The sequence below is a fragment of the Hermetia illucens genome, chromosome 1 (assembly GCF_905115235.1).
Source record: "Hermetia illucens chromosome 1, iHerIll2.2.curated.20191125, whole genome shotgun sequence".
NCBI classification, from domain to species: Eukaryota; Metazoa; Arthropoda; class Insecta; order Diptera; family Stratiomyidae; genus Hermetia; species Hermetia illucens.
In genome coordinates, this window is record NC_051849.1 from 56,482,516 (window position 1) to 56,501,023 (window position 18,508).

Here is an 18,508-nt window from a genome sequence, read left to right on the forward strand (position 1 = left end):
CAGACTGAAAGTCTCTTACCCGGTACTTCCTAGTACTAAAGAGCTTCCCGAGCACCATTAACCAGGGAGGGAACTGAGGAAAATCGTTTCCGCCGAAATATCACCAACGCCTCCAGTACCCATGTCATCAGTGAAGAAATTCCAGAATATGAAAAAATAGTTTCAGACTAAGTCGGGCCAGAATTAATAGCAGTTCTCTCAAGCTTTTCTGTTGATTGGAGGACTCGAGAAAGACAAAATCTTGGTACCGGTCAAAGGAGCTAGAGGATTGGCTACAACAACAATAAAATGGTCCACAATGAAAAAGTAAGGGTAGAATCTATCTAAAGCTGGTTGAAATCTGCATGGAAGAAAACTACTTCGTATATTTGCAAAGAATATCATTTCTGGTATAGCAGAAGGTTTCGGTTTATTCCAATTTTTTGGAGAAATATTTTAGTAGTTTAAGGTGGCTAAAAAGGGTATAAATTTTCAGGCTAGCAATCTGCCAACTCTGTTGCAGTTGACGCCTCAAAAACACGGATAGGGACTAACTTCACGGCTCCGGCATTTGGCTATTGAAAACCAAATATATTCGATAGCGGCATCGAGGACTTCTAGGATGCTGCAACCGTAGTTTAACTTATTTACTGTCCAGTTTTGCTTAATTCAGTTTTACGAGTTAATTAAAATATCTGCTAATATTATCTTGGTTCCAGATAATCCTTTGGTTTTCCTATACATTGTGAAAGAAGAGAAAGGGATACACAGTCAAACGTGGGTCTCTCCAGACTGGACCACCTTTAACCAAATTGACTGCTTTTTAGCCTTGAAGAATGTCAGAACTGACATTCTGAGCTCGAATGACACCACCTCAAATCCTTTGGCTCACTTGGAAGTCGGGTATTTAGACCATTTTGGCTACATGCCCGTACATGTCCTTCAATGGTTCCGCCTCGGCTGCCTTTTTTCGTTTACCGAGGTCCCTCAAGGCTCCATTCTTGGCCGGTTCTTGTTTTAATTATTTATAAATGACCTTCCGACAAACTGTTTCTATGGTGGGTAAATATGTTAACATTGAATGTGGTGGTTAACCTCTAACAATGATTTAGTCTCACAAGGAACCCGGGGTGATGTTTGATAGTAAACTTCGTTTTAATCGTAATTTTGTCGGCATCTTCAGTCGAGCTTCCTGAATGTCTAGGTTCATCCTTCCTTTTTCCCACCAGTTCATAGATATCCATTTCCCTGTCCAAAGGAAGTCGCATCGACGCCACGCCACGGCATGAACAGATACAGATACTGATACACTTTAACAAAAATGCTACTGAAAAATCATTACCTGGCATCGAAACGTTATGTACCCTAATCGACCATTCTTTTAATACTTTTGTCCACAATATTCTCGAGTATGCGACCGTAATAAAACCCTCCTACCAGAATTGTGACTGTCATTCAACAGAATCAGTTCAGAGGAAATAACTTTTCCTATTCATCTTATCCTCCTCCCTTAGTTCTCCTTAATATGACATCTTCAAAAGGCCGAAGAACTTAGTTAGATGCATGCATCATATTCTAGCTTTATAACGACCTGATGGCCTGTCCGCTATAGGCTGAGATACATTGCCGTGAATGTAGTTATAATGTTTTCACCCTTAGTATTTTTGAAGGGCCTGTCCCGGAACTTCTTACTTTTATTTCCCTGTGTCTGAATGCTTCGCGACTATAATCATTTGGATTTTTGTCCTTTGGCTTCCTTTGTCTCATTTAAAAATATTTTTTTATAACGAAAAGAAAACGAGGAACAGCCGCATCAGGTGCGGAAGCTTTACCAACAACTCACCAGCGGAAAAATTATTTCCAATCGCATGGGCATTTTGGAGTTATGGTAGACTCTCAGTAAGTTGGAGATAACACCAAATGAATACGATGAATAAACTTTGCAACCACCAAAACACACAAGGAACAGTCATTGAGGTCCACCACCCTCATACTCTTAAGCTGCCTGAAACGGATAGAATGCATTTGAATTGGTTAAATTAGGATACAACCAACTACACCATCGACTTCATGCTTAGGGTTCGGGATAGCGGAACGACGTCTGATGTCTGACATTATCTATTATTTTCATAAACGGGGATGTATCACTCTTTGCAGAAATTATAAAGGCATCGCGTTGCTGAGGCTAGGTAGGGTAGCCCAATACGCCTAAAACATCATTGGACCATACCAATAGCAGATCAGATTTTCTCTCTGCGACAAGCGATGGAAAAACTGTTTGAATATCAGTAGTTCAGTTGCGCTTTTCCGACTTCAAGGTCACATCGTCAGAGTAAAATTGTACACGGTCAAGAAATGATTAGGCTGACCCTGAACAATGTGCGAGCCAGTTAAAAGCAGCAGGATATCTCGAGAGACCTTTCAGCACGATTAACGGTCTAAAGCATTATGCATCCTTTTCAACCTGGCTTTGGAAGAAGTGATGTAATTCGATAGGTACAGTCGTTTATAGGTCCACCCAGTTTCTGGTCTGCGCTGACCATATTGACATATCGAGAAGGCGATGGTTGGTGTGAGATTATAGGCTGTACACTAATGAACATAAGACGAAATACATGATGGCGAAGACAGCACCAAAAATGAAATCAACGACAACATCGAATAGCTTTGGTCAGCTGAAAACAATAAAGGCAGTGGAAACAACTTTAACTATTTAGGGTCGAAAATCACAACCAATAACAGCACCAGCTTACAAAAATTGTTCCGTTCGAAATGTCCCATTATAGAATCAAACTTCCCACTGTACAAGAGAGTTACCTTTCCAGTACTCATGTGTTCGTTGAAGACTGGGGTTTTAGCAAGAAAAATTGGGAAGTCTTAACGGTGTTTGAGAGAAGCATCCTTCGAAGAGTTTTTGGACCCTTACAGGAGGATGGACGATTCCTTAGCCTATATAACGATGAAATTTATATGTGGTACTACGACCGTTTGGTTGTGGATAAAATCCGACTGCGTAGGTTGGCATGGGCCAGCCGCTTAATCCATATGAGTGATTGTGATCCTGTCTGGGAAGACTTTAAGAGCAATATAATAATAATATTCGTTGGCGCGACAATCCATGTTAGATCAGGGCCTTGAAGTGTGTTAAAGCACTTCATTCGAGACTGCAACGGAACACGTCAGTACAATGTAGGAGGCAATGTGGTCAGGATTGCGTAGCAATATGCATGGTAGTAAATGGAGACCTACTTGAAGCCCTGGCTGAGTTGGGGCAATGCCGTAGATCAGGACGCCTGACAGTTGCAAGGAATATCGAATTGGTGAACCTCGGGGCAAAACTGCCATCTTTGGATTTCCGTGCTAGGCCAGGCCTAACTGGACACGGGGTGATACGGCATTGATGATGCTGACGACATTGGACACGAGAGGGACCATAATCCGATGGTCCTTTACCTTCTTTTATGTGTCCCTACTAAGTTTCCTCTCAGAAGAGCAGGACCTCGAAATTATTATGGGCGGTCTTCGAGATAAAACTTCTTCTTTTTCTTCAGCCTTTGTCCCGTTCACGAGCGGGGTCGGCTCGTCGTGATCGGCTTCGCCATTTGGTTCTATCGAATGCCTGATCTGGGTGCAATCTCGAGGCTTTCAAATCCCCATCCAGCGTATCAAGCCACCGTTGCTTAGGTCTGCCTTTTGGTCGTGTACCATCGACTTCGATGTCCAGACCAATCTTTGCAAGTGAATTCTCGTTTGCACGAATTACGTGACCATACCATCGAAGACGCCTCTCTCGCAACTTTTCCACGAGATGAAACTGTCATTATGCAATGGGAAAACTTTGAAAAGCCTGCCCGGAAATATTGATATTGCGCGGATGAGGTTGTCGGCTGCATCCCAAAAGCATATTACCGGAGTTGACTCACAGTAAGGTGGAGAGTATGACCCAATGAAGCTGCATTATTGTGAAAAGTACGCGAATTGCTGCGTGGCGTATGACATAACAGAAATAATTCTATAGTATTATTGCGTTGATGAGGTAAGAAAAAATTAACATAAACAGCAATGATTTCGCTACCATATGAAATACCATGAGAAACCGAGCCGTGGCCGTACACCTTACGATAGTACTATGACGAACCCCATTCTGAGCCGTCAGGATTGACAGTCTTGTTGCCACCGCACCACCTGCTCAGTGGCTACTTCCAATTAGTAAATTTCGATGAAAAGCACCCGTCTTGGGTTTGGCAATTGGAAGAGTATTTGCGTGCCCCCTGCTGTCGCGAAGACATTGGCTAAAATCATCCTGGAGTACATCAAGGAACAGCTTAAAAGTTTTATAGCCATCTATTCTGTTCAGCTTTAAATCTTCTGTGTCCGGATAGGTGAATGGTTAGAGCGCAAGGCTGTTGTACGGAAGGTCGCGGTTCAAATCTCACTGGTGGCGGTGGAATTTGTATCGTGATGTGACGTCGGATACCAGTCGACTCAGTTGTGAATGAGTACCTGAGTCAAATCAGGGTAATAATCTCGGTCGAGCGCAATGCTGACCACATTGCCTCCTAGTGTACCGTTACGGTCTTGAATGAAGTGCTCTAACACACTTCAAGGCCCTGATCCAACATGGATTGTTGCGCCAACGATTATTATTATTTAAATCTTCTAGTACTAACTACGTTAACACCCTTGGGATGATTGAGTAGCAATGCACAGATTTTAAATCACCGCTTCAACTGCTCTTGATTGATTTGGAAACAGCTTTCGATAGCGTGAGCAGGGAGTGTATCTTTTTTTGGCTGCAGGAGGAAATCTTACAAAGGCTGCAGCACCAGGTTATAATAATGTATGGAATCCTCACCCACTAACACCACCCCAACTTTCTCCTTCTTCTTTCACTCCCCTCAGAATAGCCGCAAAGCATCACTTCGTGGGAAGGACTGTGCTTTAACTAACTAAGTCTTCTGTTCCGAGATTTTTCTGTAGACGTTGCACTCGTTAGTCGTATTTACTCTTCTCCGATTGCTCTCACACGCTAGTACTTGCCCCCAGTCCAATGCCGCATATAATAGTGTAGAGCAAACCACTCTGGCCACAAGTAGTTGTATCTTGGGCCTCCAATGTTAGTCATCATACATAGCAACGAAACCCTGGTATTTGTCGTTTTCTCACAGACATAATCTGGGTGTCCCTTGAAATTGATCTTTGCATCAATCATCACTTCAGGTATTGGCTTTGAAATGATGATGTGGCTAACAGCACGAATCCTAATCGTATTTCTTTTCCTACGGTTGGAAATCGAGGCCGCCTCTGTTTTTAAGGTCTTTTGTAAAACAAAACCTTATTAAAATCGATTTACTCTCTGTCTGTCTATCTGTCCGTTCCACGAATTTTTCTAGAAGATGGTTGTAGCGATTCACACGAATTTGGTAGAAAGGTTGGAACTGTGAACACGCGTGAGTTACATAATTCTATATCGAATTTAAGGGGGGCTCGCCATACATGCAAAAGGGGGGTGTACATTTTTTTTCATCAAATAGAGTCATGTGGGGTATCAAATGATAGGTCGTGATTAGTACCGAAGCCGGTGTTAGTTTTGACATTTGTTGGAAAGGTGGGGAATACGGGAGGTTGAAAGTGATAATTTCTTTAATGGACCCATTCTCAGAAACTACCCAACCGAAAAATCGGAACAAAATAAGGAGGCTGCCACACTCCGAGCCGACATTTGTTCAAATAAAGTTAATAATAGTATATTACTATAATTGTTAGTAATTGGCCCCTTAAGTTCATCCTAGGATCACGAACTCGCAGCAATATAGGATACAGTATAGAGCATGATCCTGGCAAGTTTAGTGGAAATCACACTACTGCTAAGAAAGTTATAACAGGTCAAATTTAAGACTATGAATGTAAACATCACGTGAAAGTGGATATTATCAGATAATATATGCATATATTACATGTTAGGTTCTAATGGGCCAAATGCCCAGCCAAATGGCCTTATAAAAGAAATACCCAAAACCTTTCATACCTGAAGCGTCCAGCTTCCGGTTTCCCGGCTTGTTTATACCGTAAGCTGAAACTAAATCTCTTTCAACTTTTATGGGCTGATGGTTTCATTAGTGTAGACTTCAACATATTAAAGGACAAGGACCCCATTGGATGCCACGTTCCACAGAAAAGCACCCAACGCTAAGCCCTGTGATACACCTGCCATAACGGTCTACTGTTTAGGTCTCTCATTGCATTATCGCATTATCGCATTATTATCATGAGTGCATTTCAAAAAGCACGGTTCCAAAAATTCAGCCCATTTTTCATGTTAACATAGCAGGTCTTTAGGAGAGAATTTTCTCCAATGATGATCAGCATTGATAATCACTAAATTAATACGGTAGCTAAGTAGGTTTTCCCTAAAGAAAAGTCGCAAAAACGCTTTCAGTTAGTTAGTAAATTTTTAACTGGCCGAGGAACAGGATAGTTGGCTTGAAAGGTCGGAATGGATTGGTCCGGACTGCCACTTATAAAGGTTCTAATTGTCTTAGAAGATGAACAGGGGAAGTGAGACCTAATCAAGAGTGCATCAAACAGTACGTAAAGGGTCTATCATATCGTCATCGAAACAGCAGCCAGAATTTAATGTGGAGAATGGAAAGTTCTACCCTAAGCAGCTTAGGTTAACGAGACTATGCAATACGAACCTGAAAGTATGCCTTCCTGAGTGCACTGACTTTAGATAAGTCCCATGCGAGTTAATAATATGTTAATATGATGTCCTCTTGCCTACTCAATCTAGTCCGTTCTTTGGTTCACAGTAATTCTGCTCTTGTGGTTAATGCTGCAGGCTTATCAACTGCACAGCATTAAATGTGATGATAATGAAACTGAAGTACATTCTCTTACTACAAAGAAAATATGTGCATGCTCTTTAATCCGGAAAGGAATGAAGAAAGTGCATATTTTGTGTTTTATAAAAGACAAATGTGAATGATCTTCTGACCACGTCTATAGATCTCCTTTCATAACAGGTATACTTCTAACACAAATAGTCCTTAGTAGTCCCTGTAGAAGTTTGACTTTTGGTACCAGTGCGAAATTACAAGCTGACGGTGAACTCAATTCTTTTAAAAAATGGTTGCTACCCCTGCATTCAAAAGCAATTTTGCTATTCACGAATATTTTCAGAAATATTTACACATAACAAAACTTTTGAATTCAACTTGAAATTGCTTTCCCTACGAAGGAATAAATACCAACTAACGAGGTCGTCTTTCTTCCGTCCCTCCCTATTTCACCTCATTCAAGTTATAAGCAACCCGTTTCACTACGTTAACAACTCCCTTTCAATTCTATCGATTAGCCAAGGCTACTAATTTGCATGTCTTATATAAATGTCCTCGAGGCAAATGAATTCACACCTTGCCACGGAGGTTACGCTATTGCTCACCAATTATCCATGAGTAATTCACGAATCCTTCGCGACCGTGGGACATAATAAAATTATTCGTCTGGAAATATTGAACATTCAGGGGTTTGGGAATGTCGAACTTGTCAAAACGTAGTGAAGTGGCAACGTTAATCTATTTATGGAAAATAAATTTCATATCACAGGTTTTAATGGCTCACGATGTTAGCAGGATTGAGAGAGGCTTTTATAGATATTAGACCTTAAATGAGTGGCATTAAATTATCAAGGAAATGAGAACATTATGGCGATACATTTTTGATGTTAAATATAATTAATTTCTCTGAAAAGAACACTTGTTAGCACAAAGTAAATCAAAGAATCTTCAGTCAACCAAAAAGCCCTTAGGCCATCTCAAATGTGTTAAAGTCCTATAGGGCATGAAGCAGTGCTGCATAACTTAGCGGTATGACTTTCGCCAGTAAAGAACTAACTTATTATACATTGCCATCATTATTTAAAACGTAGAAACCATTCTGATTAACCTACTGAGCTCGACATCCGTCCAGTATTGCAACTTTCTTTTACAAATCGTTGTTACAGTCTTCGAATATTTAGATTTAGATGGTCAACACACTATCTGAAGATCTTTCCTAGCCTTTGTTTCGATCGATAGCGTGGCTGGATCGCCTAGATCGGATTCGTCACTTTTCTTGGTCATAAGCTTGGTCTGGGCGGAGTTGAGAGGCTCCTAAATTATCATCTCGATTATCAAGCGGTCTTGATCGTTTCAGATTGACTTCGATGTTCAGGCCAAGTTTAGCTGGTGAGTTCCAATGAGTGTCAATTACATGCCTCCTTGCCAATTATTTCATCTCAGGCGCAACGCTATATTGATCGTAGATATCCCTATTCCGAATGTAGTCATAGCGTGTTACGATCCTGATGCTACGCCTTATGTTCCTCTCACCCCCACTGAAAGCTGTAGGGGGCAAAAGGGAGAAAGATACTTTGGTAGATTTTGGATTTGAGATTTTCGTTGACCTTTGTGAACCACCCAACAAGTAAATCTACAAGGTTGGCCCAACGTCGGGTCACAGCCCTTATGTTAATATTGTATATAGAATCCTCCCTTGTGCCTTCGATTTTTAAGGTTTTGTTTGCAAAACAAAACCTTATTAAAATCGGTTCAATATCTGTTTAAAAACGGGACAAATTGTACCAACTGGTCCTCCAGGTTGGGGGTTGGGTAGGGCTGACAACCCTACACGGAAAACAACTTGTTACGAAGCCACAACAGGAGATTCGGACAGGACGGATTTTAAAACGACGGACCCAGCAACGACAACGGAATAACGATTTGCGCATTTTCTCATGGAACGTGCGCTCCCTGTACAGAGATGAAGCTGATGAGCAGCTAGCCGATACCCTGTCCCAATATAGGGCTGATATAACAGCGTTGCAAGAGATGCGGTGGACAGGGACCGGTTTCCTGGAGAAGAGCCACTACACCATATATTATAGCGGTCATCCAGTAAACCATGTGCTCGGAGTAGGTTTCTTAGTCAGCCAAAAAATGAAACCTGCTGTTATCGACTTTGAAAACATAAGCGAACGGCTATGCACTCTGCGCTTGAGAGGCGAGCTTAGAAATATAAGCCTCATAAACGTTCACGCCCCTACAGAGGAGACTGCAGAGTCGGAGAAGGATACCTTCTACGAGGCAGTAGAACGAACCTTCGAAGCCTGTCCCAGATATGATATCAAAATCATACTTGGGGATTTTAACAGCCAAGTAGGGAAGGAGCCAGTATTCAGGCGATACGTTGGCTCCCATAGCTTACACGAAAAAACAAATGATAACGGACTGCGGATTATTCAATTAGCAGGGTCACACGAAATGGTTGTTGGCAGTACCTGGTTTGCGCGAAAAGCCGTTCACAAACATACGTGGGCCTCTCCAAATGGGGCAACTTTCAACCAAATTGACCACGTGTTGATCACAACATATAGGGGAGCCAATATAGACTCTGATCACTATCTCGTTGGCATGGTGCTCTGGGCTCGAATAACAACACCACCTAGAATCCCCTCTGACAATCAGGTGAGAGTGAACACTGAAGCCATCCACAACACAACCTTCCGCGACACCTATAAGTATTAGAAGGATCGTCTGACTCATCGCGGAGGCTAGACGTTTCTCTGATCTAGTGTATAAATGAGAAAGGGAAATAATTAACTTGAAGTAATTACTAAGACTAAGTAATTAATGAAAAAACCATAAAACTAATTGAAGCCAGAATAATTGGGGTGTTCATCTAGAAGTTCGAGTAAAATGTTGGCGAACATATGAGATACAAAATGGAAAAGGTCGTTTTAAATAGAGCGGGTATAAAGTCCAGCCTTCCGAAACAATAATTTGGTGAGCGAAGCTGCAAATCTTGATCTAGAATTTGTGAAAGTTGAGCCATTAAGTGCTGGATGGAGAATTTGTAGAAGAAAATCTAAAGTTAGTAAAAACAACATTAATACCACGTGGTTGAGGGTAGACTGGATACAGGATTAGAGGGCAAAGAAAAATCATACAATTCTAGCGTATCGGCAATGAAAGTGACTTGGCCTGTTGACATCAGTTAAGCACTCCTTATGGAGTTTAACGGATTTTATCGGTTCTCTGGCTGTCTGTTACACGCACTTTTCTCAGAAATGACTATACCGACTGACACGGAATTTAGTGGAAAGGTGGGAACTGTGAACCCCCACACAAGTTAAACTTGCGGTGGTCCTTATATACCTAAAGAAGAGATGCAACATTTTAGTCACGTGGGACAAGAAATGAAAGGTCTCGATTAATACTCTCTCGAAGCCAGTGTTAGTTTTGCCATTTGCCGGAAAAACGGGGAGTGCGGTGGGTCGAAAGTGATGCTTTCTTTAACTAACCGATTCTCAGAAATTACCCACCCGAAAACTCTGAAAGGAATCATGACGATGTCCAAGCCTTAAAATATTCTTCATATCGATATCTACTCAAATTAAGTTATTAATAGTATGTTACTATATTTTTGAGGAAATTGACTGGAACCGCCCCTCTTTAAGTAAGAGAGTTAATAAATTTCCCCAAATTTTGGTTAGAATGGAACCATTGCTAATAAAGTTAGAGTCGTATTTTCCGTGTAAGTTTACTGCAACCCAAAATACTAAGTATCAATATCGAAATAAAGTGAGTAGTTTGATATGCTAAAAATACATTCGCTTTATGGGGCACGTACCAATGGGATAATTCTGCACTGAAATATAATTACATAAGAAACAAAAAAACCTTTCATACCGGGAGTGTTTAGCCTCTGGGTTTCCGCCTTTTTTTGTAGGCTTTGGGATAGCTCGTATCGGTGGTTGGTTATGGTCAATCCGACTAAACATCCGGGCCATTTCGCTACTCCATTACTTATTCCAACGTAGCCACTTATAAATTAAAGAGAAGAACTGATATAGGCCGATAATTTTCGCTCAGAGTAATGTCACCTTTTTATGTGAAGGAGTAAGATGAGCATCTTTCACCTAGTTGAAAAGTTAACTTCAGACAAAGTTTTATTAATAATGGTAATAAGTCGAAAACCACAAGCTCGACACTTCAGATATGAATGTTTATTTCTTTTGTAAGTATATTTGAGTGCAGTACTATGCCATTTGTACGTAGTCCGTAATGTTATGTATTTTTAACATGTTAGACTACTCACTTTAGTGTGAAGTTGATATTTAGTATTTTGGGTTCCAATAAATTTACACGAAAAAAACAATTTTGAGCTATTTTAAACTCGGGGATATTAGGCTTTATACTAGAGTCAATATTACTGCAAATTTTTATGACTCTAGGATAAACTTAAAGGGGGTTTCTAGCCCATTTCCCAAAAACATAGTGATATACTATTATTAAATAAGCTTGAGTAGATATCGATATGGAGAGTATATTGACGCCTGGACACCGCATTAAGGCAGCTTCATAATTTTTTTTCATACTTTTTGGTTGGGTTGTTTCTGAAAATAGGTCCTTCAAAGAAATGATCGCTTTCCACCTCCCACCCATACTTTCCGCCTTTCAAAAAAATATCGAAGCTAAGAATAGCCTCGGAAAGTACTAATCTAAACCTTTTATTTAATACCCAGCATGACTATATTCAGTGAAAAAAAAAAATGCTCCGCTTTTGCAAGTATAAGGACCCCTCCCTCCCTGCAAATAAACTCATCATAGAAAGATCTAACATGCGACGTGTGTAGCCGTTCGCATTTCCCACCAAATTTCGTGTCATTCGGTATAGCCGTTTCTAAGAAAAGGGCATTTTACAGCCAGATAGACAGACAGCCATGCACATAGACAATCATTGCAAGTTCGCTAAGGATTTAGCTGAGATGGAAATTGTTATTATAAGAAACTTATGAGTCACAGATTCGACTCGTGGAGCAGCGGTATGAACTCGGCCGGAGCGGTCGACAAGCCGTACAATATACTGCGAGTCAGACAGCTTCTCGCTTTGGTTGGGCCAAAATAAGTTGTGTATCTATAGTTGCTACATCATACCAGGTTTGACACTGTCTAAATTCGAGGAAATGTAAAGGTGATTGCTGGTGACTTTAACGTATGAGCCCTTGATTGGGGTAACAAAGAAGCAAATGCAAGAGTGCAGTTTATTAGAAACTTTTACGCAGTTTCACACAGTTCTGGAAGGCGATGGCTGGTGCGTGGTACGTCCTCGTTCGTCAGCAAACGTTACACCCACAGCGATCACCAGGCAATCTTCTTTGAACTATGTGTGGAGCTACAGAGCAGAGGGCAATCATGCCCGAAGCCAAGAAGGGTGTCAGGCTGATCTGCCAAAGTTTAGATGGGCAGACCTTCATAGAGGTGTGGTTATAACAGCCTCTACAGAAGAGCTGCCATTGTGACACAACGCATCACCAAAGTATGTGACGCGTTTGTACCCAGGAGGTGCTCATTCTCCAGTAGAAGATCAAACTACTGGTATGATGGTGAATTGGCCCGCCTTCGATCAGCGTTCCACCGAACCAGAAGAGGGGCTTAGAGGGCTGTTGGTAAAATCGATAAGGAGCAAAAAAATGCGTCAATAAGGAAGCTCGAGCTGCTAGAGATCTGCGGTAGATTAGGAGGTAACAAAGTTCCGGGTCTGTAGGGCGTACCGATTAGGGCTCTTAAGTTCGCCGTTAAATGCAGACCGGTCAGGTTCACTGAATTGTTCAAAGTGTACATGTCCGAGGGGATGTTTCCTGCGGCCTGGAGGTGGCAGAAGTCAGTACTACTGTCTAAGGCTTGTAAACCTCCTGTAGGCCTATATGTATTTTGGACACTGTGGGTATAATTCTAAACCGATTAATGTACAGTAGGTTACTGCTGGTTGTTGAAAGCCTTTCAGGTCGGCAATATGGGTGCGGTATAGCCACATCAATCATTGATGCCGTCAAATTGGTGGGGTAGCACCAGCAAATATTGCGTGGTAATAATCTTGGACGTGAAGAATGCATTCAACTAGACCAACTGGAATCAAATTGCGAAAGCCCTGGCTTAATAGGTATTCCCGCCCCTATCTCTATTGTCTGGCTCTGGTACGTTGTTTCCGCGGGTGTCTCATAGGGCTCCGTATTGGGCCTACTACTGTGGAACATCATATATAACGAGGAAGCAATAGTGATGTGTTACGCAGACGATATACTACTGGTTGTGGTCGCAAACCATCTCAAAGATGCCGAGTTATACTCAAGTGAAGCAATCAGTGCTGTTAAGGGTTGGCTGTAGAGTGCTGGTTTAACATTCGTGGGGGAAAAACGGAAGTCGTTCCCTTCTCCAAGCACCGTAAAATAAGAATAAAATGAGTGCTCCCCAGAATTACACCATCTAAGCTCGCTTAACATTAGAAGTCCAGCTAAAATTAGATGATGAGCATCGACACTGTTATCGAGAACAATACATATGTTCCAAAATATAATTCGAGTTTGGTGACGGAAGTAGAATTTCTTTACTGATAAATTAGGCGTGGCTATTATTTTCTCAGCATAAATAATGCGGGTTTCGCAAGTTGGGGTCTAAAAAACTCTATCCGTTTTAGTAGGGGAGGGAGTACTTTCAGTGAAGTCTCAATCTACAACTCACAGTTGAGTGATTATCTTTGTGAGGTATGTAGCTGTTTCTCGGTTTCACAGTAAATACTGGCAGCACAAGTCAAATTATTCCCACCTCCCCCTTCCAACACCCTAAAAGGCCTGATCCTGAACATAGTTGAAGGAAAACAAAACTCTTCAAATAGGAAATCGTAAGTCACTTGAGAACATTGATTTGCTGGCTGCTATCCTATCATTGAGATAATGTACAAAGTCTTGCGTTTAATTTGAAATCTTAATTGAAAAAATAATGAATCTCTCGAATTTCATATTTGCCATGTTGTTTGACACATGGTGGACTAGTAGATCCCTCCCTTACCATTAAATAAGTTCATTTAAACTGTATCTTGAAAAATATACCACGACTATATCCGCCAGCAAATTCCATACCAGAAGCTGACCTTACTTTATATAATCGATATTAGCTCCTCAATGAAACGCTGCAGATACTATTCAATCTTAATCCATTTGCACGCTGGATACAGTTCAACAGTATAAGTTTTCTATTTTCACTGTCCCTGGGTACTCGAACTACGCCATCTAGCACGATACGTTCTACCCATTGAATCTATTCAATCTCATAGATTCGTTAGTTAGTTAGTTATTCTCATTCTCTTCACAACTTCCGCCTTTGTCCGGGTCCCTCCTAATATAATCAGCCCTCGAATGGTATCGCTACAATTTATCTAATAGAAGAAAAGATGTACTCTGGAAAAGACTTGTGGCTGCTCTCATGGCTGTCAACGTTACTTATGGACTTTTCTTATCAAATTAGAAAATTGCTTTGAACCTCTTCGCGTAGTAAACTCTTGGGAGTTCACCTAGTCGTACTATCTACAATCTAGTGTCTCTGATGGCAGCCATTTCGACTGTTGCTGAACTTCATATCTATTGTTGTAGAGAGTCGGTGGATCTCAAATTTAGCCCTGGGTAATTACATGATTTGGTATTTCTCTTGCATTTGCAGGATCAGGATGTCACAGGAATGATTTCATTAGCAAAAATATTTGCCCAAATGGTGGAGGCATTAGATTTTTGCTTAGGCTGGGGTTTTGTTTTTATGGAAAACAAAATCATAATGACAAACATTGATACGAATTTGGTGAAAAAGTGGGAAATGAGAACCCTCGTGCATGCGCGACATTGTACTGGGTTAAGTTCAAGGGGGAATCACCATAAATGCAAAGGAAAGTGTTGAATTTTTTTTACTAAATATAACTTTGTGGAGTATCAAATAAAAGCTATCGATTGGTACTTCCCGAAACATGTTTAATTTTGATTAAAAGTGGAGGAAGTCGCAAAAAGGCGTTAGAAAAAGATCATTTGATAATGCCGTATATAATATTTTAGTATCAATGGCTCCGTGACATGTTAACCATCTGCTTCTCTATTGTCTTATTTGGAGCTGCCTTGAGAAATTCGTTAAACTGTATGCGACATTCCCTTTTCTCATACAACTTACTTTTTTCATTTTATTCATCCATGTTCAAATAATAAATTATAAATAAAAATGAAAATTAACATTCTTCAACCCTAAAATACAATTTATTACTCACCCCATTACATAAATTGTAAACTAAAATGATTGACCTTATATTTTCTCCGAATTATTTACTATCGGAAGCACTTTGGCCAACGGATCGATACCGGCAAGAGACAAATTTTTGTGTATGCACGTCTGTCAACCTGAACTTTTCCTTGGCAGTTTGATGGAATCGTTGCTGTACGGAGGAAATTAATTGGCGATTCATTGTGAGAGGCAAAGGATTAGCGATCATTTGTTGCAGTTGCTCTAGTGTGAAGCTCAAACTTCAGGTAAGGCCGTTTTCTGACGCCATAAGTCTAGATTCTGCCATGAAACTCAAACTTCAAGCGAAGCCATTTTCTAACACCAAAGGCCTAGATTGCCAAATTTTACTCACCAAAATTCAAACCAAAAAGGGATGGTCCCTAAATGAAATCTTCTCACTAGACTGTGGAAAAATTGCTTCAGGCGTCCGCAAAGGGATTATAACTGTAGGCTAGGAACCCATTACAAATTATACCCCAACACCCCCTCCTGAACCTGAACCTTTTCTTCTTTGTTTGATTCTGATAAATTTTCCGCCAGTCGGCTATTTCTGCATGCAAACTACGTCCTCCTTTTGTGTGTTCCATGGTCTTTCTTTAAGTTCTGTGATGGTATTGTGGAGAGACTGAGTCGGTCGAAGGTTGCTCTCTATCACTTAGGAAGTTATTCTCCATTTTTTAACCGAGGTGGTGTACGATTTGATATTCGTCGCTTGGCAGCGCGACTATTTTGGATTTAGAGTTGCTGTTGGCGTCAATAGATGAAATATAGCAGATTTCAGCGTAGACAATGGGGCACAAGATCAAGAGATCTATGCGACCGTAGAAGCACTGATTAGCTGAAACTTTTACAACTGCGGCCATGGTTGCATGCATGGTAGGGGAGGGAATCTTTCGTAAGAGCTGCATGGGACCCAACATCTTCAAACCAGAATGTTGAGTTTGCAAAACGTGTGGGGCAGATAGAAGTAGAGAGTTTGTATATCTGCTCTGACTAAATGGCTGGAATTTTTTAAACAATTTTGCGCGGAAGCAGACTTAAATCCTTTGGTAGCAGCGTAGAGGGTTGTTATGAAGGAAATGAGGGAGCAAATATCTCAAAAAGATCTGCCCGCATCCTCTTCTCGATATATTGACGCGCTCTTCCCCTCGTATAAATGGGAGCATGAAACGTATAAATAAGCGCTGAAAAGAGTTTTTAAACTCACCCTTAAGACCCGAGCTGACTGGTGTATTGGCGTATTGGTGGCATGCATAGTAAAGGAAGTTTTCGGTGCTCGACAAAAGAAGCAAAAACCAACCACCAATAATTCACCATTATATCACCCGTCATTTACTATAGACTTCTCCTTATTGCAGAATATAGGTATGACGTATCGGAGTGTTAGTTTAATTTTCGTCAAGTTCATTCAACAATCGAAACCGTAAACGCAGTTTGGAAGATATCCGGGATATCACCAATCAAATTATTTATTTACGTCGGACGTCAAAAATACGTTCAATTCAGTCAGCTGGGAATTGATAAAAGCTCGTTAGCTAGTTACCTGACTACGCAGCTCTAAATTCACCTCTTGGAGAGCACACTTTGGTATGATGCGGATGAGGAACTGAACCAGTACTCCATCACGATAGGAGTACCACAGGACTGTTGGTGTTGGGTGTTGGTAACCACATCATCATTTCAAAGCCGGTTATCAAATACCTAGCAGTGGTGGTTGATGCGCAGATCAACAGTGAACACCTGGAATTAGCTTGTGAGAAAGTTATAAAGAAGAGCATGTCGTAAGCCCGAATGATGGTTAATATTGGAAGCGGGAGATACAGACGCAAATTACTTGTAGTCAGAGTGGTTCGCTCTACATTACTATATGCAGCGCCGGTCTAAGAAGAGGCACTAATGTGTAAGAGGAATTAGAGAAGGGTAAGCATAGCTTATGCTTAGTGGTGCTAAGGAAGTAGATTCAGAGACATGGCGAGATTCAAATTAAACCTCACACAATCTCTGTCAGGGAATGTTAGAAAATACATTACCAAGTCAGGTTGAATTATTTCAGCGTGGGAAGAATGGAAGGGTTGGTCGTTTAAGCGTAATTTTTCGTGCGAAAAAGGTCTTACGGTAACTTTCTGGAGTAAGAAGAAGGAGAAAAAGGGGATGAATTTTGTGGAGTCCCACGCACTTTTTGAAGTCCAGCTGACTATGCCCAGAGAGATAAATTTGCAACGTTTGGCGCTGTCCACAGGTCCAATCGCAAATAACATCAGTTATGTTATTGAAGCTCCAGAACGAAGTTGTCTCATTGTTGCCGAAAATTCATCATTATAAATGCAAAACGGATCCGATGCGACTCACCACCAAAGCAAAGATACCCAAATTTCACTTACCGCAGTTCTTGTGTAAACCACCTTACCGTGATCTTGAATGTGGCGTTAAATTCAAGATTGAAATTGGAATTAAAGGTTAGGAAAGTCGACGTAGCTTTCTTCCGTTGGGAAAATATTTTCGTCAGAAAATGGTACGAAAGTAAATACGGAAGATAATACGACATATTTTAACAGGAACCAAGAAACTCCTTCAGCGCATTATCACACTTCCTTCAGTTTCCGCTTGGCTTTCATCTTCTTTTTCTCTGCCTTTGTCCCATTCACAAGAAAGGTCGTCTTGTCGTGATCGGCTGCGCCATTTTGTTTTATCAAAGACCTAATCAGGATGCAGCCACGAGGCTTTCAAACCCCCATCCAGCGCATCAAGCTACCGTTGCTTCGTCCGGCCTGTTGGTCGTTTGCCATCGACTTCGATATTCAGACTAATCGTGGCAATGAATTCACGTTAGCACGAATCACATGACCACACCGGTGCAACTACATATCGTTCGCGAATATCTTCATTTCGGGCATGATCAAACCGTGTTACGGCACTAATCCGACGCCAAGTCTTTGTCTCCACTACTGCAAGACGCTAGTCTTCGTCTTTTATAGTCGCCCAACACTCGAAACCATAGAGAGCGACAGGATTAACGATACTACAATTTCCCAGTTCTCCATTGGCGGATGGCATTCACTTGAGATATTTAAATCGCTCAGTTTTGGGTAAATCAATATCAATGATGGTGATAGTGCCTGTTTTATGGAGATGGTAGCCAAAAATTCAGTATAAATTCAGTGTAAATTTTTTTTGCCGAATATAATCATGTGGGGTATCAAATGAAAGGTCTCGATTAGTACTTTTAAAAGCTGGTGTTAGTTTTGAGATTTGTTAGAAAGGTAGAGAGTGGGAGGGGTGGAAAGTGATGATTTCTTTAACGGACCCATTCTTAGAAACTACCCAACCGAAAAATCTGAAAAAAATCATGAAGCTGCCTCTATATGGTGCGCAGGCTTCAAAATACTCTC

General features: G+C 41.0%; 1 protein-coding gene across 2 annotated transcripts in view; it reads right to left on the reverse strand.

Moving 5' to 3' along the window:
- The window catches only part of LOC119661350 (slit homolog 1 protein), a 399,183-nt gene that overhangs the window by 241,997 nt on the left and 138,678 nt on the right, over window positions 1-18,508 (reverse strand). The gene's annotated exons all lie outside the window — the stretch shown is intronic.